The sequence below is a fragment of the Amphiprion ocellaris genome, chromosome 19 (genome assembly GCF_022539595.1).
Source record: "Amphiprion ocellaris isolate individual 3 ecotype Okinawa chromosome 19, ASM2253959v1, whole genome shotgun sequence".
In the NCBI taxonomy this organism is placed as follows: Eukaryota; Metazoa; Chordata; class Actinopteri; family Pomacentridae; genus Amphiprion; species Amphiprion ocellaris.
The window spans coordinates 18,985,923-19,008,636 of NC_072784.1; the positions used below are offsets into that span (position 1 = coordinate 18,985,923).

General features: G+C 39.6%; 1 protein-coding gene across 1 annotated transcript in view; it reads right to left on the reverse strand.

The window, feature by feature from the left end:
• Positions 1–17,745, reverse strand: part of elfn1a (extracellular leucine-rich repeat and fibronectin type III domain containing 1a) — an 80,233-nt gene extending 62,488 nt beyond the window's left edge. The window contains exon 1 of the mRNA XM_023271415.3: positions 17,102–17,745. The gene's annotated coding sequence lies outside the window, so the exon portion shown is untranslated. The remainder of the gene's footprint in view (positions 1–17,101) is intronic.
• Between the last annotated feature and the right edge of the window lie 4,969 nt (positions 17,746–22,714).

Sequence of the window (22,714 nt, forward strand, 5' to 3'; positions counted from 1 at the left end):
AAGCCCAGTAAAACCATTTGCAGCAGCCAATTTATATGATAAGCATCTGACCCATACAGGATAAGTGACCTCTTCAGACCTCTTTAGAAATTCTTGGCACAAACAAAAATGATTGCACTACAGCTTTTCTTCCCGCTGTTTAAACTAGGTGAAGATATTCATGGAGCCTGTGCTTGACAAGGCCCTTTCTTGCTGTATTTGTAATTTGTAATGTATTATAGACTGCTGGACAAAACTGCAAGTTTGTGCACTTTTGTTGGGAATTTTTTCAAAGAATAAAACAAAAGCTGGGACGAAAGGTCAAAGTCACTTTGTATCAGGGAGTTCATTTGCACATAAAACTCTTCTTTTAATCAATAAAATACAAAGTTCAAATGCATCTCTCTTATGGGAGGTTCCCTCAATCTTTTTGAGCCCATTTGAAACTCTGGCTGCAGTCCGAGCTGCAGGGACAACAGCCAAGATCGCCTGCAGAACCCAGTTCCTGTCCATCGGCCTTTAGTCGCTGATGTATTCAGACGCAGAAACTTTAAAAGCTTTGATGTGCACGCCGGCCACTTACATTTCATTTTTAACGACCGATGCATCCTGTGCTCTTTGTATAGAAGCTGCAGCGTCATCGCTTTGAACGCTGTCCACATAAAAGTTCCATGCATCACCGACGACACATTTTCTCATTTTCATCAAGCAGATTTCACACAAGTAATTAATGTGGAAAAGATAAGTACGCTTTGAACCGCATTCTGACACACAGTTCCAGAAGTGAGTCCACTTTGGCATGCAAACAAGGCTTATCACGGTTTTCTTCTTTGTGCCAGTTGTTGGATACAGATTATGGAATATATTGTGTAAGTCACCAGTGTTATTACACATTTCTAATTAAAGTGAAGTGACTACTGGCTTGTGTTGCTCAGTGTTTCCTGTCTACTAGAGTCCGATGCACTGTGTATCTTTGTAATCAGATCAGGCAAACGGGAATACTGAAAATCTTTAACAGCAAGAATAATGAAAAGTGAAGGACCTAATTAAAAGTGCAGTGACACTGGCACGTAGCACTAGGCATAAGCATTTAACTGTGTAAATCAGATTAGACAGAAAAGGATAAAGTTAGTCAAGCCTGAACCTCTAATAACAAGGTACCGAGCCCGACACTCACTACAGTGTGCACTTTTCCTCACGGACATATCCGCTTCCTCTGATGTGGATTTATACGCCGGTCAGAATGGATTATACTTTTTAATCGGGCTCATATCTTAGCCGACTATCAGGAAAAAAATTAATTGAAATTTCAACCTCTTTTATGCTCTGATTAATGTAATTATAATAAACCTAATTTTAACATTACATGCTGTATTGAAGGCTGCTCTCGCACTCATTTCCAGGAATGTGTTTATTCCCATTACTAAAATATTACAAATATACATAATTAATTTTGAATGTATTATTGATTAAAAGGGAGGCTTTTGAGCTCCCTCGTGCATAAGGCTTGGCTAAAATTCATAAACCGCATTTGAATTGAACCAATCATTACAGTAACTGTTCATTACAGTCGGCCAGTTTGTCTGTGCAGTAGATTTAAATCGAATCCTTTTTGAATCATCTACAAACAACCAAAACAAGTTTATCATCGTGTTATCACTGACTTTGCTGTGACATAACAGATGTACCTCTTTGAAAACCTCCCTGGAGGAGGAACTGAAGGCACAGCACAGAGGAATTGACAGAGGGACTGCGCCGGCGGCAGATAGGCTTGAAGTCTGAGCATGGCACACCCGCAGGGCTAATATGCACTCTGGCCCTCAAGGGAGGCTCTGTCCTCGAATAAAGCACACAGCGTATAGTGTGGTAATATTCACTGCTCAGGCTGATTCCGCCGGTTCGCCCAGCACTCCACGAAGCACTCCGAGCACATTGAGGAGCTCGAGTGTTGTGTGTCTGGCGCAGGGAGCTATATGTGTCGTCCTTCATATTATAGAGGATGATGCAATAGAAACCATTAGCTGAAGCCCGGTTTCTTTTACTTAGGTTCCTTTAAACACTTCTCCATTTCCCCTGGAGGTTAGCCGATCCGCGGTGCTGTAATGCTCTTTAGAAATCTTTCCTTTCTTTGACGCCATCTACTTGCTCCCATAGTGAGGCGACCTCTGGAGGGAGGACACCTGTCCCAGTGTGGGTTCTTCTTCTCTTTGTGTGGCAATTCAGCGACAAAAGGTCCAAGTTCCATGGCAGGAAACAAAGAATGGCATGGAAATTGGCCCACTTTTGTCTCTGCTTGTTTACAGAGACGTTTACTCCTGCAAGGACACCGCATTGGTATATGTCGCTGATGAAAACGCTTAGTGCAACTGTGCAGGGATACGGTTCTATCAGGAGTTCAGCGCTCTGTTCAAATCTTCATTTGCAGGTTATTTTCGTGTGCTGACACTGTGACACCCTGTTATTTGTATCTCTGTGTAGCGCTTTGACCACTGGAGCACCCCAATTCTTTCAGTTCGTCCAGGTCTTTGATCTTTTGTATCTGTAATCAACTACTTATAACATCTTTGAATAGACTTCATCACTAGATTTGATCAATTTAGTCACCCACTCACAGGGTAAAGCGTGAAGTGCTTTTTCAAATGCGTACTTACACTAAGACAGCTTCTTGATTCATACAAATTACTGAGATACAGTAGGATGAGCCGACATAGGCTGTAGGATGGAAGGGAGTGAAAATAATGTGCATCGAATAGAGAAATCACACAGTATTCGAGATATTTCTATGATCTGTTTTATAGTTTTAATACCTTTATCAAGCGTCGTGATTTTGATGGTGGATCGCCTACATAAAAAATGGCTTCTTTCAGGTTTATGTGGACTTTGCCAACAGTGTTGGCAGCAGTTTGCAAATGCGGAGATCACTGGCCCATGTGTTTTGCCTAAAGTGGTTGGACTGAATCTAAATTCAGACAGGTTAGGGAATGCTTCCAGAATTTGATTTTTCTTTTTTTTTAAATGATACTTCAAAGCTCGCAACATAGCAGTCCAATATTTCCTAAAAATTCAAATCATAGAGTTTCGTATTAAGCATGTGTAAAACGTGATGTTTACAAACTTGCTTTTCCACACATTACTCATATATAGTTTTAAAAAAAATTCTGTCCTTAGTGAAATTTTACCGAGATTGAGATGCATGACGCAATATGAAATGAAAAAGAAAATTATAGAAATGTTAAAGCTTGAAACGGTCTTTGTCCGTCGCTGCTGCGCCACTCCAAAACCTGAACCGCTTCCTAAATAGCAGATCAACAACATTCTGGGGAAAGGCAGAAATCATTTTGCTGGAATTGCTACATAGCGAACACCGCTATTATTATTTAGCTGCTGCAAATTACTGAGAAAGAGATGTCTGATGATAATAATTTCTTTTCAGTGGTCCATGCCTTAGATTTTGATCAGTGTGACTGAATTTTGCTGGTGACTGAGACTGGCCTGTGTAGAGAACCCAGAGGGTGCAGAGCCCTAATGCTGACTGAGTCTTGGGTTAAAAAATATACATCTCCTCTAAAGTGTAGTTTAACACCAGGTGTTTATGTTTATCTACAGTATTTGAAGGTCTTACCTCTGTGACTACAAATGGAAAATGTTTTCAGGTTTGCTTTGAGAGGCTCTCTCCAATAAAAATCAGATGGACTCTCCAAAAACCACAGATTCAGACTTTCAGGGTTTCATTTGTAACAAACACAAGGAACCAATCCTTTCAACTTGTAAGATGGGGCTTTCTTTATCCTTAATCTTAAAAATTGGCTTCTAGGACAAACATTTTAGTAGTTTTACAACATTTGAGCAGAGTCCTGGGTGAGCTGGTGTGCTTGAGCTGCAGCAAGTAGCAGAGGGGTTGGTGGAGAAAGTCTGAAAATTTTTCAACTTTGATACATGGTGATGAGTTGTTAGGGGTTGAACCATTGGCTGGAGAGAGAAATGAAGTTACTCTATGAATATCAGGGTAATTCATGAAGCAACATATTTCATTAAAATGCAGTAATACAACAAATTCAGAAATCTCATTACAATTACTAGTAAGTTATAGTTACAGGCAATGTTGCCTTCTTAGACACGCAACATTTTTCTGTCCATTGCTCTTTGGACTTGTTTTCATCAACTTTGCTTTTGGTTTTGGTTTAATAAATATAAGCCTAAAAAAAAGATCTCATGCATGTACACTACTGTTCAAAAGTTTGGGGTCACCCAGGCAATTTCATGTTTTCCATGAAAACTCCCATTTTTATTCATGTGCTAGCATAATTGCACAAGGGTTTTCTAATCATCAGTTAGCATTTCAACACTATTAGCTAACACAATGTAACATTAGAACCCAGGATTGATGGTTGCTGGAAATGTTCCTCTGTACCTCTATGTAGATATTCCATTAAAAATCAGCCATTTCCAGCTAGAATAGTCATTTACCACATTAACGATGTCTAGACGGTATTTCTGATTAATTTAATGTTATCTTCATTGAACAAAACTGCTTTTCTTTCAAAAATAAGGACATTTCTAAGCGACCCCAAACATTTGAACAGTAGTTCATGTCATCAGAATATGGATTTGTGCTGATATGTGGACACATAAAGTTTGATGTTACACTGATCACTTGCAATTGTGTGAAAATGCATCTCAGGCAATAGTGCAGAGTAATGCGAAAGTCATGCAGCGAGTAGTGTAACTAATTATAATAAACGTAAGAGTAACAACCCCAACATTGCTCCAGATGAGAGAGAACAATGAAGGGACGGTGGTTGAGAGTCATTACAATCTGCAGACAGTCGTTTTTACTATTGAATCGCACTGTGCAGAAGATTATGACCCTCCGTTTGTAACAGGGGACATTTTTAAAAATTGAATCTCATAAACGCCGACTTGAAAATAGCTGTGCATTGTTGTTTACCCATGATTGTAGTTGCGATCCATTACATGAATATGGGGCTTTTGGATGTGTGTGCTGCACCTATGAAAGGGTTCTGTTATTTATATCTTTGCACAGCATGGTAGTAAAAATCTTTTAAACTTGACCCCTGCTAGTCTCTTGAGTAGAATATTCTTTGTTGTAACGCGTAGTGAAAGGTTTTAGAGGACTGGTGAGGATGACTAGTGAACTCCCTCTTGGGAGATATGTGCACCATGGATACCAACCGACACTTTTTAAGCAACAAATTGGAATCAAACAACAGAAAATCCTATTTTCTTGAATCACGAAAACTTGGCATGGCATGGCACAACTCTGACTTGCTGGACACCTCAATTTCCTTTGAGATTAATAAAGTATGTTTTGATTTGATTTGATGGTGAAGCACACCGTTATGTATGCCCATGAGAAAGGGTAGAGTCATGCAAAGCATTCATTGTCCCAGTGAATATGATTGTTGACACTCCAACAGAGGATGTGCAGAAAGTCTGTTTTGTGCTGAGTATCCACCAAAAGAACCCAATTATAAAATTTCTCTGGGTCCTGGTCACTTTTATTGCACATATTCATCAAATCACCAAGAAGACCTATCTGTAGATTTTATTCATTGTGCATAGCTTCACATAGAAGAAGTGGGAAAGCATAATTGGCACACAGGCTTTACACATAATCTCCATGTTTATTTGAGGAATAGCACCTCACAGGCCTGACAATCTGGCACCCCAGATCCTCTCTCTCTCTCTTTCTCTGTGCTCTGGTCTCACAGTGGGTGATCACCAGTCTGAGCTGATTTGGCCTGAAAGGCAGCGCTGTTTAATGAGCAATGGAGGGCGTGAGTGAAAAGACAACAGGTGGAGCATCAGATTGATGCTCTGCAGCTGGGGATGGACTGCTTTTCTTGCCAGCTGTCGGCCTCGATAATAATCATTAAAAAAAGTATGTTTGTGAAAAGTGTTCATGCTACCTAGTTATTAGTCTGTGATTTCTATCAGCTGTTGGGAGAAGTAAGTTATATTCGCAAGATGTTCTTCATCTGGCTGTTGTTCAGAGACATCAGCTCTCAGCATGGCAGTTTTCCAGGTAAATATTGATATGTTTCTGATTTGCTGCTGTAAGCACCAAGAAGCTGCCAGGAAAGGTCTTGCATCCTATCTGAATCATGATCTGTAGTATTTGGTAACGGCACTCTCAAAACTTGGCACGGCGCGACTCTGACTTCATTGCTCTGGGCACACCGAATATAGTGATTTTTTTTTTTTCTTTTCCAGTTGACGTGGCTTGGTTCAGTTATTGCTTTGAAAGTCTAGTGTTCTGCCTCTATTTGTTGCTCTGCAATCAATCTTCTCTGTAAAGGACACATTTTTCAAACAGCTGCAATGTTTAATCCGCAGCAAAGATAGAAACACAAGTGACTCAGTGGGATTCTTTACAGTGTGAGGACTAATTAATTTATCATCTTAGCTACTTCAAGGTCCCTTATGGTTGTCATTTTGTTCATGAACTTACACTGAGACCTTTTCAAGACTTCAGCGAGATGACTGTGTAGAAACTGGCTCTTTGCATAATTTGCATCATATTAAAGCCTCCTGATAGTGTCAATGAACAGTAAGTCAAGTATGCAGCGATGCTCTCCAGTATGAGTGTTATGGTACACTGTGGCCTGCTAATGGTGTGAATACTGGCACATTTTTATAAGTAGATGCTAGTATGTTTGCTCCAAGTTTGGAAGCAGTTTCTATGGTAACAATGTCCTAGCTTCATTTTCTCACTGACAATCTGTAGATTTAACCAGTAGAAAACCAATTAACTCAATTCAGGCGTTATTGCAAGGACATGGAACATATTATACCCTATGATCATGAGGAGACACATGCTCAAATAAACGAAGCTACCCGCTAGCCAAAACCTAAAGGCTGTACACCAGCTTGACAGAAGCGCTTAAAGATGCAGGAATGCATTAGACGTATTCTGGCAGCTTGCTGTAAGTCTGCTGCTATTAAAGGACATTTTACTTAGATATTTTCTCACAAAACTGACCTTTGGTCCACGCAGTAAAGCCAGCAAGGACATTGGCAGGTTGCAAAGGCTAGACATATGGCTGATGAAATTATTGATGAGTCAGTCATCCTATTATTTACAGCGTGCCCTTCTCTGCTGGTCTGTACAGCAGCCATCTTCTTACTCAGTGCAGCTTGACTTTCTAGATCCTGTTTTCTGTGATCTTGTAAGCTGTTGGCCTCTACTTAAAGCTCAGTTCAGCTACTGACGGCTTGTTGAAAACCTCAGCTTTTCTCCAACCTTAAACACTTAGAGCTGCATTAGTCCTGCAGTAAGAGAACTGTCCAGGAAACTAAAATGTAAGGATTTTTTTAACGCTGTTTTCTCGCCAGATATACAGAACTTGGGTAGTAAAACAGATGCTGGGGTTGTTGTGAGATAAAAGCCCTCTGTTCCAGCAGTCGCACACTGAGTCAGGAGGCTGTTATTGCAAGAAATGTAAATTGTCATTTGCAATCACTTGTGTGACATTGTTCTTCATTTCGAATGAGAACAAAATCTGCATGCCACGTTGCATATCAAGAAGTATATTTGTGTCCACGTGAATGTTTCTCTGTCATATATTAATTGACTGGATTGTTAAAATAGATACATTAATCTGGAATCAGCATTTTACTCTTTTATTTGATGGTGGTGGAGCTAATTGACCTAATTTAGGTAATTTAATATGCTAGTTTTTGTACTTCTAAACAACTAATCTAAAAAAAGTAACCACGGTTATTTTAAAAAATGAATAAAATATAATATATGATAAACATAATACAATGTAATTTACTGGAGTAAATGCACTTTACTATATTAGAGAGCAAGAACATAAATAGTTTTTGAATATTATTTCAGAATCCTATCCAAATTTTAGCCCTTTTTTTTTATTGCTTCATTCGAAAAGCCTTCAATTGATTCATTGTCTGATAAGATATCTATTGACTGAGAGAAATCTACTCTTGAAAGTCATTTTGTGTCACTGCATTCCTGATTAACCTATTATTTATTTATTGATTGATTGATTGATTTTGCATTTCAAGCGGCAGGCAATCTTACACTACCTTTAAACCAAAAAGTATGCATTTATATGCTCACAAACATTATACTTAGTAGTTTCTGGTTGACTCTAATATCGTGCTAGTTGTATTAGCCCATTTCATTCTTGTGGTGTTTTTTTTCCTCTTTCCCTCTGAATCAGCATAAGGCTCCTTCCTCAGATGGGTTTTGAAGCAAAGTGATAATAAAATTCATCCGAAACAAGATAATAATGATAATGTTAGCAACTCAGAAGTTTCAGCCACAGTCTATACATTTCTGTGATCACAAGAACACTGTTAGATGCTGACCGAGGTAACCTTGTCATATGGGTCAGCTGGATGTTTGCGGGGGTTGCCCATCACGCGTCAAGCACTCACGACCGTTGCAATATGTCCCCTGAGTGGCCTTTCTGCAGTCGGCTCAATGGGAAGCAATCGACTTGCTCAAATCATCCATCAAACTGTTCTACAATGTGCTCTGCCGCTGTGTGGAGGAAGATTAAGGAACGACCTTCACACAACATCAAAGTGTAGATTAGTCCTGGGCTGATCATCTGATTGCTGCTTGTCTTCGTGGCTTTCACTTCAGATGATTGTACACTTAAAGAAATGTTTGTTCACTTGTTGAGGGGCAATTGGGTGCACAGAGTAAAAAAAAACTGCTTCGAAATCAATGCTCGAGGTTATGAAGTAGGGACGTTATCCAAGAACAGTGTGATTTGACTCTGAGGGGCAGAGGTCCTTAAGTTTGTTGTAGAAATGTGAACAGGCAGCTTTGGCATCTAAAAGTCTTTTTTTTTCTCCAAAAGTCTGCTCCCTGAAGTGTTTTAAAGATCTTTGATTACATTAGAACACACTTGAATTTTTTGTTTTATCGTAGATCTTTGTCGGAGACTTTGAAGCATCTCTTAAGGCTGCCTGTTTGATCCTGTACAGGAGGTGTAGAGGCTCTTTGACCTAGAAGTTGGGCTCATTGACTCCTCGTGTTGATTTAACTTTACTGCTGTCCTTTTTTGAAAAGTTAAGCAATTTTTAGTTCTACCAAGTTTTACTTTATGCTCCATTTTACAGACTACATCAGCTGCAACGGTGCAGTCAAATATAGCAAAAAAGTTAGTTTGCATGCAGATGTCGGCTTGAATGGATTGTGATTGACAGGAGCCCTGTTTTTTCTACATTAACAACCCTTTTTGGTGGCAAAGACACAAAATGGAACCTGGAAGCAGTGTGACTGTTTACAAGGAGAAAACAGAAGTGCAAAGTCCTCTCCTGATTCGACTTTGCCTTCATGTTTTGCATGAATTAATATGAAACGAGGGGCATACACAGAAAAACTATAAAATAATATCAAAGCAATTAAAAATCTAAAAGAAAAATAATACTATTTGATATGAAATGGAAATACAGAGGGTCCAGGTTGTAAATATCTGCACTACTGCATGCAACATATTTAGCAGTATATTTGCAGAATTGATTGAACGGGTTAATTTTCTCAAGTGCATCTTTAGTGCACTTCTGAAGCTGTGTACAAGCACAAACCGGAGTTACTTGACATTCATAGGAAGGAGGGCCATGTATCGATTATCATGATGCCCCTTTTGGCACCTATTAACCTTAAAGCATTTTCTCCCTGTCTAATGAAAGGCGTTTTGCCTTCAGTGTAGCGTGTGGGAGCAGCTTTATTCACCGAGCATCTGTCCTCTTTAAAGGCTTGTTGGTTTAAATTTTATAATTGGTAGGAAACTGCAAACTGCCTAATCATGCCACATTACCAATCAGGGATCTAATCAGTGGCATCTTCTCGCAACTATTTGTAGCTGCACAGAAATCTAATGTAATTATCTGAACGGAAGATGCACGGCTTGCAGGATATCAAGTCTCCCGCATGGCTTTAGTTTGACTGAGTGGCAGCTCATAGCATGAAAGCTTGAGTATGTAATGTATTCTAGCGGCAATTTATTGTAGTATTTGTTGAAAGTGTCTTCACATCCTGATAGCAATCAATAAATCAACTGCTCTGGCAGTTACACGCTGGTTATAAGCCTGTGATTGGATGGTCTAACTGCATGTCTAACGCTGTACTGCCTACCTGCATACACTCTTTGGGCATCAATGGAGTTCCACAAGGCCAGGCGGACACATTGCTGAAGCTAAGCGAGCAGAATGCATCCACATTGTACAGTTCCACCTAAATCTGAAACATACTGCACCGCTAAATATGTTAAATGATAGCATCAATTTGTGTTTGTGCGTCTTTCTTTGTGATCGTGATCCTCCTCCTGTTTCTTTTGGGTATATTTACACGTGTCTATGTGTGTATTGTAGCTTAGCTTAGCTTCTGAATGTCGCAAATGCTACATTGTGATTTTAGAGGCAGTGCATGCTCATGTAGTTTTTTTTTTTTTTTGCCATTTCTATGCTTTCAAAATCCAGTCTACACTTGCTGGTTCCTACCATCTTGCATACTCTAGCTTTAAATACATTATTCTTTTTTGACTTGGAGTGCCTTGGACTCTACAGGCCTAATCCATGCTTTTTATATTTCCCCAAGGAACCAATTAATGTGTTTGGTGTCCTGTCTTTTTAGTGATAGAGAGAAGGAGAGAGTATCTGTGTGTGTCCTCTGCACAGCACATGTACGCCTCGTTGTGTGTCTGGGAACAGAATACAAGGACTTCCTTCAAGTAGTCATGAGTCATTAAAATGTCGGACAGTGAATGGAGCACCGAACATTCTCATGATTCTTAAGATGTTAAGCTCTAATCCGTATTGTGCTACGAAGCTGTGTTTCCATTCAAGTTTCCCTGCTACATCCAATAAGTGAAAAAAAAAATGTCATCATGTCACATTGTTCATTCACACCTGATGGTGCATTCACACCCAGCCAGTTGAATTTAATTCATGAAAAGCCTTCAGTATTTCATCTTTCAGTTTGTTGGATAGAGCAGGTGAGAGCAGAGCTATTCAAACTCAAGTGTGCTCCAAGACTAAAAAAAAAAAACAAAAACTCTGTCCTTTTGGGTGCAGCTGGTTTGTGCTGAAAACATGAGAAGACACGGCATGATATGAGGAAAATCTGTACCATGCAATAACAATGTTTAATTGTGCAATGATTTGTCTTGCAATAAATAAGTACTGAATAATAACTGCACATGGATTTACAACCAGGGAGCCGAAACATTATTTTAAATAGGAAATTGTAAGAAATATAGTTTTAATTTCCACTGTTTATTTTAATATTTCCTCACTCTCCTTTCTTTCCCATCATGCCAGCAAACCCCGCAGTCACCACCATATTGACATATATTAACCTGCAGGTCACTTACATCAGGCTCCATCTGATTGGCCAAATTGTGTAAATGAATGACCCATGTGTCCAGGGCTCCACATGATTGGCCAGATTCCCATGCCTGGCGGGACTGTGTGTGTAGTTCGGGCAAATCAAATCAAATTATTTTTCTTATTCATCACATTCCAGGCATTCTACTAATGTGTGTATTGTACATGTTCATTTAGTGTTGACGATGGAGAAAAAAATGATTTGGTGGTCAGCACTGGAGGATACAGTATTATGATTCATTCTTTCTATCATCGAGCTGCCGAATAGGATGTGTTGTCTCTTTTTTTTAACACCTCCTCTTCAGTTGCTGTATGCTGTCTCACATCTACCTATTTATTCATCCTCTCTTTGTTTGTCAAACTGCTACAAAAAGGTGAAGCCTTTGAGCGAGAGTCATGGGATCACATTTAGTTTTCATTCTTTTCTGGCATGACGAACAAAAAAAATAATAATGAGCATAATTACACCTGTATCCACATAAGTACCTTAATGATAGCTAAAAATATCCCCAAGAACTGCTGTTACTTTTCTGACTGACGGCTTACAGTGTGTGACTGTATGGAACGCCGGTCTTTGTCAGAGCTGTAATTGCATTCAGTCAAAACTAAAATCAAAGCCATGATTTACAATAAAATGTTCTTTAAGTGCTATAATTTATGTAACTTGCTTTACTTCAAGTCAGGAGGCCAGTGACAAATTTACATACATGATTCAGATTTTCAGAAAAAAGTGCTCATAGCACAAACAGCACGAAGAAAAATAAAACAAGACAATACAACATAGTTAATAAAACTTAATTTTTAAAGGACTGGCTTCAGCAATTAGTTATTAACCAGATCTCATCTTGAGCCCTTTTAAATTTGTGCTATTTCTTTGCAATATTGTATATATATAGTGCATATTATTGAGTCTTACAATCAGATAGAGCTTCACTGATTATTGGTTGATTATCCCATTCACCAACAAAAAAGATTCTGAATAGTTTGTGTTTGAGTTTGTGATATGAATTTTTGCGACATAGATTTTCATATTTACTGCAAATGCGTATCTGTTTCTTTGATTGCTAATATTCAGTCTCATCCCTTAGAAAACTATAACCACCATCTGCTACAGTTTGATTCCAGAACTCAAAAAGTGAAGCTAAAAGTAGCCATATAAGTTTCATGAAATAAAATATCTAAGAAAATAGAGAGATTTCCGTGCTTGTGCATCGTGTATTTATGTACAATGTATTTGTTTGTGCCGTGCGGTGCACAATGCACAGAGGAAATAAGCAGCACGCCTCACAGAGCTGCAACAGCCCTACATATATAAGCCAGCTCTATGTTTGCGTACAGTATATCCTCAAACCCCACTTTGTTGGAAGTTTTGAAAGTCTCCCAGCCTGTCCTCTTGGCACTACAATAAAAAGGTGACCTACGCGGCATAATGTGCTGCACTCTCTGCTATGTTCATCATCATATGCATAATCTGATGTCACAAAAAGCATTAATTGAAGGTGATCAGGGATGTCCTCTGACACGCCACCATCCTGCTTCTGAGCTGAGCTTTGACAGGACCGCCAGCTTTAACTGGCTCTCATGTAAAGGATCTTCATCAAGCGACGCAGGTGCCTGCAGATATGCTGCTCGGTGTTTTGCATCCCAGCATCTAATTACTCTGCAGAGAAGATGGCAAGTAAGCGACAGAGCGATGTTTAATACGTCTCACTCTGCCATTTTGCGAAGCTTGTTTACTAAAGGTTTTCGTCTATCATAAGGCAGTCAGCAGGTGGCTGAGGAAGCTACACAGAAACGTTTCTGGCATTCTCCGATGGATTAATTTTTGTGCTCTCCTAAATTAATTATAACTGATTCACACCCTCCAGTGAATCCCTACATCTCTGGGTTGATCCCCACAATCTGTCAGTGGTAGAGTAACTCATTCCTACTTGCCTTTCTGCAGCTCTCCTCTCAAGTGCATACGTATTCCTTGTTTCTATAGACTGAAAGGTTTTTCAGGGAATGTGTTAAAAACACCAGAAATGCCCATCATCTCATTTTCCTCTCAACCGTAATCAACACATAAGATAACAAAAAAAAAGAGCTACCAAGAGATAATGTTAACACCTGCCAGGTATTTTTTTCTTCCTTAAAATGCACCTGGAATCCAAAGTTCCATTACTGCCATTTTCAATAAGCTCCCCTGACTAAATTCAAATACATCCCTGAGATGAGACCAGGCCAAGGCTCTGTGGATGCAATGGGCAGTTAATGACTCATGCGGTGCTGATTCAAGGTGAAGTTTTGCTAATGGTTTTGCATACATTTCCAGCGATATCATCTCAGCAAAAGGTGCATCTTAGTTTTGCATCAACTGAATACAATGTGCCCAACGGCGGCTTCATTTGAGGGGCAGCAGTTTGTATTCTCGCCCTTATCTGCTCGTTACAGCCTTCGTTAGACGTTGGACATCGTCAACCAATTGCCTTCCTTTCCTGAATGCTAAGTTACTGTCAATAACGTTTCCTTTTAATGCCTGTTGTCCTCAGGCAGAACTCTGACAGCACCATTGATGGTCCTGGCCTTCGCCACAAAGAACTCTTAGCACTGGAAAAACAGCTGAATCTGAAATGTTTAGAAATACAAAATTCAATGCAACCTTCATACTGCATGAATTACTATATATTTTTGATGTAATAAATGGCTGATAGCTAAGGATAGTTCAAACAGGCTAGAAGTTTCAGGTTCACCTGTAGATTCTGGTGGTAAAAAGCAAATGCAGTTTAACAGAACAGAAACAGAGGAGCAACAACACAGCAGAACAAGAGCGATTAGTTGACAGTACTTTGCATTTCCATTGAGTCCTTCACAATAAAAGACAACAATGTGATGCAAGTTGAATGGTGTTAGACTGAAGCAGCAACACTTGGTTAATTCATTCATACAGTTGTGCTACACACATGCATCACTTCTTTTGTAATGAAGGCGATTTGAATGCAGCACATGAATGGCAAACCTTTCCCATAACAATAAAAGCTAATGCTGCATATGAATACGGAACTACAGAGTGTAAATGCTAAATGGCGCTGATGACATGCAAACCATGAATAGTAACATTAATCTGTTGAAAAAGACTGTAGAAAACTACATCTTCACTCCATTTGGACATACAGATTACATTTTTGTCTTTGATATTTTTACTTTTTTTCAGTATTCTTCCCAAACCTGCTCATTCTTCCTTTTATAAAACAGCAGAGTGGCACTTGAGACCGAGGCGGTGTGACACTCATGTAAAAAAAAAAAAAACATTTACAATGGCACACACTACTCTCACCAACAGGAAGTTTCAGTTTCAATATAATGTAATGGCTGTGGGGAGCTGTGGAGCTGAAGTATAGCATGCTGTTGGACCATATGTTTCACAGCTTTGTCTACAAACCCTGCCTGCTCCCTTTGATTACACTTTACACGTTGTTAACCAGACAACCAGAGCAACGCCACTTCAACATGCAGTTGGCTGAGCCTTAGTAACTTTGTCTACAACGTAAAACCAGCGGGAAATATAACCATATTTGTGTTGCACGTGAAATGTTTTGTGTTCCGAAACCTGCATCTCAGCAAATGAACACACAGACCAACACACTGTAAATGCTACACGTTGATATGAGCAGATTAGGCGACACAAGAAGTGCTACAAGATGACTTTATGGGCATTTTTGGCTGTGAGTTCGTAGTAGAAGACAAAAAAATTCCTGAACAAAACAAGGATTTTGTGTAGTTGAAGTTACAAATAGTGATTTTTGGACGATCCTCTCTACAGCTACTACATAAATATCTGTGTGTACTTGAAGTGCAAATTGAGTTGGTTTTACAGTCTTTCTCAAGGAGAAATGGCTTTATATCAGGCTAGCTTGGTAATGAAGAGTTTTGGATACTTCAAGTCATCTACAGCACAGAGCTGCGGGAAACTATAATACGCACTGCTATTTCCATTTAGAAAGGTTGGTCACATTTCCAAAACCGATGTCCCCCCAGGATATCTATCTCTCTCAAATAGCAATTTATCGAACAGGGCAACCTCGTCTTTTCTGCTGCTCATCGTCATGAGAAGCTGTAATTCTCTCTCAGTATCCTCAGCACGATCTCTCTCTCTTTCTCTCTTTCTCTCTCTCTCCTCCACAAAGAACCAAGCTAAGGCAACTTGCATACAAAACAGCTGACTCAATCATCCAGCTGCATAATCAAGATAAGGGAGATGGGGGACAGGAAAAAGGGAGATGTGAAGGCTAATGCGAGAGACAGCTTTGGCAACAGCAGCAAAACTGAGATGTTTTCACACAGTTGTAACTCTTGACATCGGAAGTTTTGAAGATGGTGATTCATGCTGATGTTAGAGGCTGAAGCTGTGGCTCATCTTGGTTTATGAAATGACCGGAACGAGGGCGGAACACTCACAATTAATACAAAAACGCCTGCAGTTTCAGTGACATAAGACAGATTGTCCGAGCTTTATATCGTCAATGGTTTTTCAGACTTTAAATGTCACTGGGTCTGTAACACATTACTTAGCAGGAATGATACAGCATTCCTACATCCACAGCAAGTGGAAAAGATGGAGAACTCATCTTATAGACTTGTAATTTCTTTGACTGTGTGACCACAGGTCTAGGTTGTATCAAACCTGGCAATGTTTAACATTTTTTTAAACTCCCTCTATGCTGGAGACTAGATGCCCCCCCCCCACCCACCCACTAACACCATCTCCTCCTCCAGCTTCAGTTGTACTAAAGAGCTCTAGAGCTGGCCAAACATCCTTGAATATTAGAGATAAATCAATCCACATGAAGCCAAAGTCCAATAAATCAACACATCTAGCATGCAGTACATACACAGAATTCGCTTCCCAGACAGATGGCATAGATGCAGTAAAATCCTCAGCTAATCTGAGTGAGACTGCACAGGACTGCTCTAAGTACAAGAGCGTGTAATGACAATACAATACTGTATGTTCAGACCATGCAATGCACTGATCATTTAGTATTTGTGCATGCATTTAAGTTATCTGAATCGCACTGACTGCAGATTTGTGAGTAGGCCTGTCCATGTAGGAAGCTTTATTTTATTTTTTTTATTTCAATTTATAATTAGACAAAGTAATAGCCAAGCTTCCCAGTAGCAGCCAGTTCACGCTTTCATGTTAACTAACATCATTTTTAAATTATTATTATTTATTTGTGGTGGGAAGTAAAAGTTCCTGCTTGAGAGAGCGAAGCGGCTGTGGAGCTGTCCGTGGTGCTGAAGCGGTATTTGGAGCGGACTGGAGGGTTTACAGTTGCAAAGTAGCCGGTATACTTTGACTGGGGGCTGTATCAGATTGAAGGCTTGCAGGTAAAATGCAAATCTACTGTGTCCTTAAAGGCATCGGTGTTTAGGCAGATGAAAAAGAGAGAGATAGAAGTGGAAAAGAAGGAAGTTAACGCAACGTAGATCGAAAAAAGCAGTTCCTTACGCATGAAGATGTCACAGAAAGACATGCACCGACTTCAGCTTGCAAGTGCACAAGTTCAGCTTTGAGATATTTTCTTCTACTATATGCACACGAGTCCAACAATTATATTCAAATTCTAACATCGCTGCCCATTTTCATCTTTAAAAAAATCTACCTCTGTCCATATGCGCATACAGAATACATAAAGTGCAGAATCCTGTGCGTAAAGTCTGCAATTTTAAAGTGTAAAATCCGGTAACAGCTTACCTGCTTAACGATCGCCTCTTCCCGATACAAAGCTGTCAGCTTACTGTATCTCACCACGAACACAAGACATGTTCAAAGACAGGAGATGTTTCTGGTAGATGGTGCAAAAGCAAAATAATAGGAATAATAAAAAATAAAAACAAAAAAGAATCCCAGTTGTCTGTTGTGGAGACGCGGCTGCAGCCTGCATCAAGGAGGAGAGTCTCAAAGATCCATTTAGCGCTGAGTGATTTAATTCAGGGCTGAGCTCCTCTCATTGCTCGCCTTTATGTATGTGTCTTTCCCCCCCTCTCTCTGTTCTATTACACCGAGAGCTGACACCGGCGTTTAACCACAATCACAGGGAGACGTGTAGGTAGGCTCGGTATTACTGTATCAGTTGGGGGGAATAACTGCGAGAGGGAGCGCATGTTGATCCGTCTGGCAAAGTTTAAATCTCATAATAAGATTGTTTCTCACCGCCAGGGCTATAAATGGTGGCTGCTCCGACACACGGACGCCGGGAGGGTGACGGCAACTCCTGCGACTGGAGCGTAAAAGCGCATGATAGCCAGGGTCTTGTAAAGGATAAAAAAAAAAATAGTTTCGAGTTAATGAAGACAGTCAGAGGAGGGGGAGGGGGAGAGAGCGAGAGAGAAAAGAAAAGTGTCAGTTGCGTCACATGGGGGCTTCAGGGCTTGAGCAGCATATCTGTGGGCAAAACTTTTCCTCCTCTGCGTATTCGGGCTGCACCACCGCGCTGGAGATGATTTTGAATCGCTCAATTTCACAGTCTGGTTGGGTGTATGTTTAATTTGCTGTTGCATGAAAGGCGGTAATTTTCTTCCTCTCATGAAGGTATGCTGCTCCAACCAGCAGGGGGCCTCTCAGTAATCAAAATAAGTGCTTAATATGGCCATTTGGCAACTGTACTTTAGAAACGTCCCTGCAGGGCGCATGGATATAGCTTTATATATATATTTCTTTTTTCATGGGATTACAGGCTTGTGTCATGGCAGATGCACTCATTTAAATGGAACCCTTTAAAGAGTCTCCTTAGACAAGTGAAAAATGTCCCATTGGGATGGCAGTGGCCTGTAATTTCCAGGGTTAAATTGAGGTGGGAGGAAAGGGAGGAGCCAGGGGAGCTATTGAAGTAGCCCATACTTCACAAGAGAGGTCAAGCCCTGGGCCATGTGAGAGTAAATCAATACACATCATTGATAAATTATTGAATACAAGAAGCACCAGAATACAAATTCCCACCCATGCGGACATGCACATTGTGATATAGGATGGCGCTTATAAATAAACAAGAGATCTATCTATGGATATGTCAGAGTTTTTAAACAGGGCTAAAATATTAAATGCGGTACTGAGATGTGATAATGTTGCTAAACCTGCCATAGCAAGGCTAAACTCAATAGAAACAGAGCAAAAAGCACGGCAAATATACAGAAAACAGAAGAAAACACGACATTTCCCTCTAAGCTGTGGCAAAATGTGATCTGTACCTCAAGGGTTAAAGCCAGATTGTCTGTCCCTGTGTAAATGCAGTCCCAGATTTAATTTATGGAGAGTGCAGCCTGATGTCCTCTGTAATGACGTAGTCTGGGGGATGACCCGAGCAAGTCGGGAAGTGGCAGCCAGGATGCAGATGCTCTTCTCTGAGAGGGAGCAAGTGGTTGTGTGAGGACTTGGCACAGACGCCGCAATTCCTTGTCTCATTGCAGCAGTCACGTTGGAGCTGTGAAATGTGGAGATGGACAGCCAGGAAGTCACAGCACTGCAGCTGCAGCTCCAAGAATGACAGGCACGCTGTATCATTCGCCCTAATATCTGCACAGCCCTGAGGAGAGCCTGATACGTGACCCCACACAGACGTTGCCTTTGAGCCCGCTGCTGTCACTGCACTCCACCCGAAATTCAAAAAAAATAAGAGAAGGTTTAAAGATATCAGGACCTGCAGCTGGCAGAATAAAGAAGAGCAGGTTCCGCCAAAAGGTCTTATTCTTCTTTTGAAGAGAGAAAGCTACAAGAATTCTGACAAATACCAGTGGTCTGCCTCAGCTCTGAAGCTTTGCATGACAATTTTTTTAAGGATACTTAAGAGAGGACTCACAGGTTCTTGCTTTTTAATGAAGTCTTTATAATTGCTTTTTGTTTTGCTGATTTTTAATTCTGATTCAAAATGAGGACTCTGCTGGTTCCAGAGTGCAGCAGATGGGGAGGGTTTGATGGACTGTCATAATGAGCCTTTCCAGCTCAATTTACCTTCAGGGCACAATTGCTTTCATGTCATCCATGTATAAGCTTTGATTCCCAGTGGATAAAACTGTCTGTTCACAACAAGGTAATAGTTTATTATGTACACCGCAGAGTAAATATATATAAGGGAGTGTATTTCTCGTCATAGAACCAAATGGCAATCCATGACTAGCTTTATTGCCATTAAGGACTGAAATAAGTTAAATCATACTAGATTTTGCATATTATCACAGGTGACATTTGCTTTATTTCCAATATAGCAACTGTTTTATTTCTACTACTTATGGTTTAATGACATTTTCTATTAATCTCACTCTTGGGGGTTTAGGTTGATGTTGCACATTATGTTCAATGTAATTGTCTTTTTAAAACAAGGAAGAACAGCTCTTAGTTTGTCTCTCTTTGACAGTCTATATATTCTCAAAGCTACATTACCATTCAAAGTTTGGGGACACTTAGAAATGTCCGTATTTTTGAAAGAAAAGCAGTTTTTTTCAATGAAAGTAACATTAAATTAATCAGAAATACAGTCTAGACATTGTGGTAAATGACTATTGTAGCTGGAAACAGCTGATTTTTAATGGAATATCTCCATAGGGGTACAGAGGAACATTTCCAGCAACCATCACTCCTGTGTTCTAATGGTACGTTGTGTTACTGACTCGTGTTGAAAGGCTAATTGATGATTAGAAAACCCTTGTGCAATTATGTTAGCACATGAATGAAAGTGCGAGTTTCATGGAAAACGTGAAATTGCCTGGGTGACCTCAAACTTTTGAATGGTAGTGTGCATTTTCTGACTCTATTGGCAAATAGCAAATTCATATTCAAAAGTTTTTTGAAATGCAAAGCAAAATCTAAATTTGCAATATATACACCAAACAATATAGATTTGAATTCTTCTTAGGTTTACTTCAATATACATTTAATAAACAAGAAACCACTTAAACTATGTTTTTTTTTAAAAAGCAAGTTCAATATTAGAATTTGTTATAAAGCTGATGCTGAAACTGATCCAAACTTAACTGTAAATACTGTATTTTTCTGTGTATGTGTGTGTGTATTTTAGCGCCACAACATACAGCCACTGGATTTGTGCTAAATCTTTGGTTTCAACACAGCTTCAACGTCCCTCTCCGATCACTGATTAAACCCCTACCACTCATATCTGTGTATCAAAGTTGCATATTTAGATTTTTATCCATGAAATTAAGTCCTACCCACCTAACTCTGCACCATTGTTTCCTTTAGAATGCGCGAATCCACCTTTCCTTTGACTAAGAACTCCCCACTCGCTGCAGCTCGAGCACATCTGCTCACCTATGACTCTGATGAAACAATGTAAAACTATTTCAACCAGAAACTGATTCTGGAGCAGAGTAGTAATATGGAAACCTGACCCAACAAGTCAACAGGATCGGTTCCTTAGGTTTCTTACATATGAAACCCTTAAGGTGTGTATTTGTGTTTTTTGGCCTGTCACTCCAGTTTTAAGGTGGAAATGCTTAGTCATGGTGTTGACTGCTTATTTTGCTCATAATTCTAGTATATATATGTATATATATGTATATATATATATATATATATATATATATATATATATATATATATATATATATATATATATATATATATATATATATATATATATATATGTATATATATATATATATATATATATATATATATATGTATGTAATACAAAAAAACCTTCATATGGAAAAAAATTGATTTACATTAGAGGGGGTCTTTGTCTCATACTCAGTTGTGTTTGAGATGAAGTAGAATAATGGCATCTAATACTACATGTTTTAGTAAAGCTAATAGCAAGCATATCTTTGATTTAAACTTCTTTTACTCACCTCTAACACCAAATAGTTAATAATGACGGTAATGCTTCTTTCCCTATCAGGCAGTTCGACTCATTTTGCACTGGGGAGTGCTGGTAATGCTTAGTGTATCTGGAGAAACTGCTACAAATGAAAAGATTATAATGTCACTAAATGAAGTCGAGGCAGTCTGGGTGGAGAATAAAGGTGGACTGTATTATTCAAATCCTTCATTTACTGCCTAAGCCAATTTGATGCTGAGGCAAGTGACAGGGCCGGCAATAATTCAGGGGAGGAGACGGTGACTGCTGGGTAATATAATGGAATATCTGCTGTCAGGGAAGTGCAGAAGATCTATCTTACTGGCTAAGCGGTGGGAGGGACATGTGGAGCTCCCTCACCAATGATAATATTATGTGGAAGAGGCAGGAAACTGCACTCAGCCTTGCAAACTTACATACTTACATACCTTGTTATTGTCCTCCACACAATGCACAAACACAGCAAACAGATGGAGTGCTGCACCTTGGAAAGGCGTCCAAATGAGATGGCACGAATGTCTTTGTGCTGTTACCATTTTCTCTGTCATCAGTTTACAGCTAACAAATACAGGAATAAAACAAAAGACAAAGGCAAGACAATATTAATAATGTGGCAAATATTGTAAGAAATAGAAACAACACAGTCACTTAATTCTGGTAAAATACAAAACACTAACCCAGTGACAACATTGCTAACTCTGAATCTCAGCTGCTGACTTTTCCTAATCATAGTAAATAGGGCCCATCTGATATACTCATCAGACTCTGATGACCTGAAAAATCTAATAATTGACTTCAGCAAGTCTGGACAGCAGGTACAGATCCCAAAATCAAGTGTGCAAACAACTGTAAGTATAAAGTTCATGGTATAGTGGTGTCACTGCCATGATCAGGAAGAAAACACAAGCTATGACCAGCTACTAAGAGACAATCCGTCACGATGGTTAAGAGTCAACCAAGAATCACCAAAAAGAGAAGAGAAGAACGACTCCTGCAAACTACTGAAAGCAACAAATTGAATCTCACCTCGTGTTAACATTCTGAGATCTGTGTTCCTCGTCAACTAAAGGTACGATCTGTTGTTTTCAACAGTCTTAAATGTGGCTTTCACTTCACGTCGGACACTGCAGCTGTATTCAATAAAAAATAACTGATAATTTATTACATTCCACCACTAAACATTAACACAGCAAGGCACGAGACCACCAAAAGATGTGAAAGTCTTTCCTCTTCAAGGGCTCAACTGCAAAATTGTACTGAGCGGACATAACAAACAGCAAAAGAAGAACCAGTCAGAGCACTAAAAGGCAGAAGAAATATGCGTGCAGCTACCAGTTTAACCTGTGCTGAACCAACCAAAGAATTGCAAGGAACAAACCAACTCTGAAGAATTCATTTGCATAACCACTAGGTAGAGCACTGAGTGGGAACTAGGTTACGACACAGAACCCAAGCCATGAGCCATTGTGGGAGTACCATTTGCATTCATTTAAATA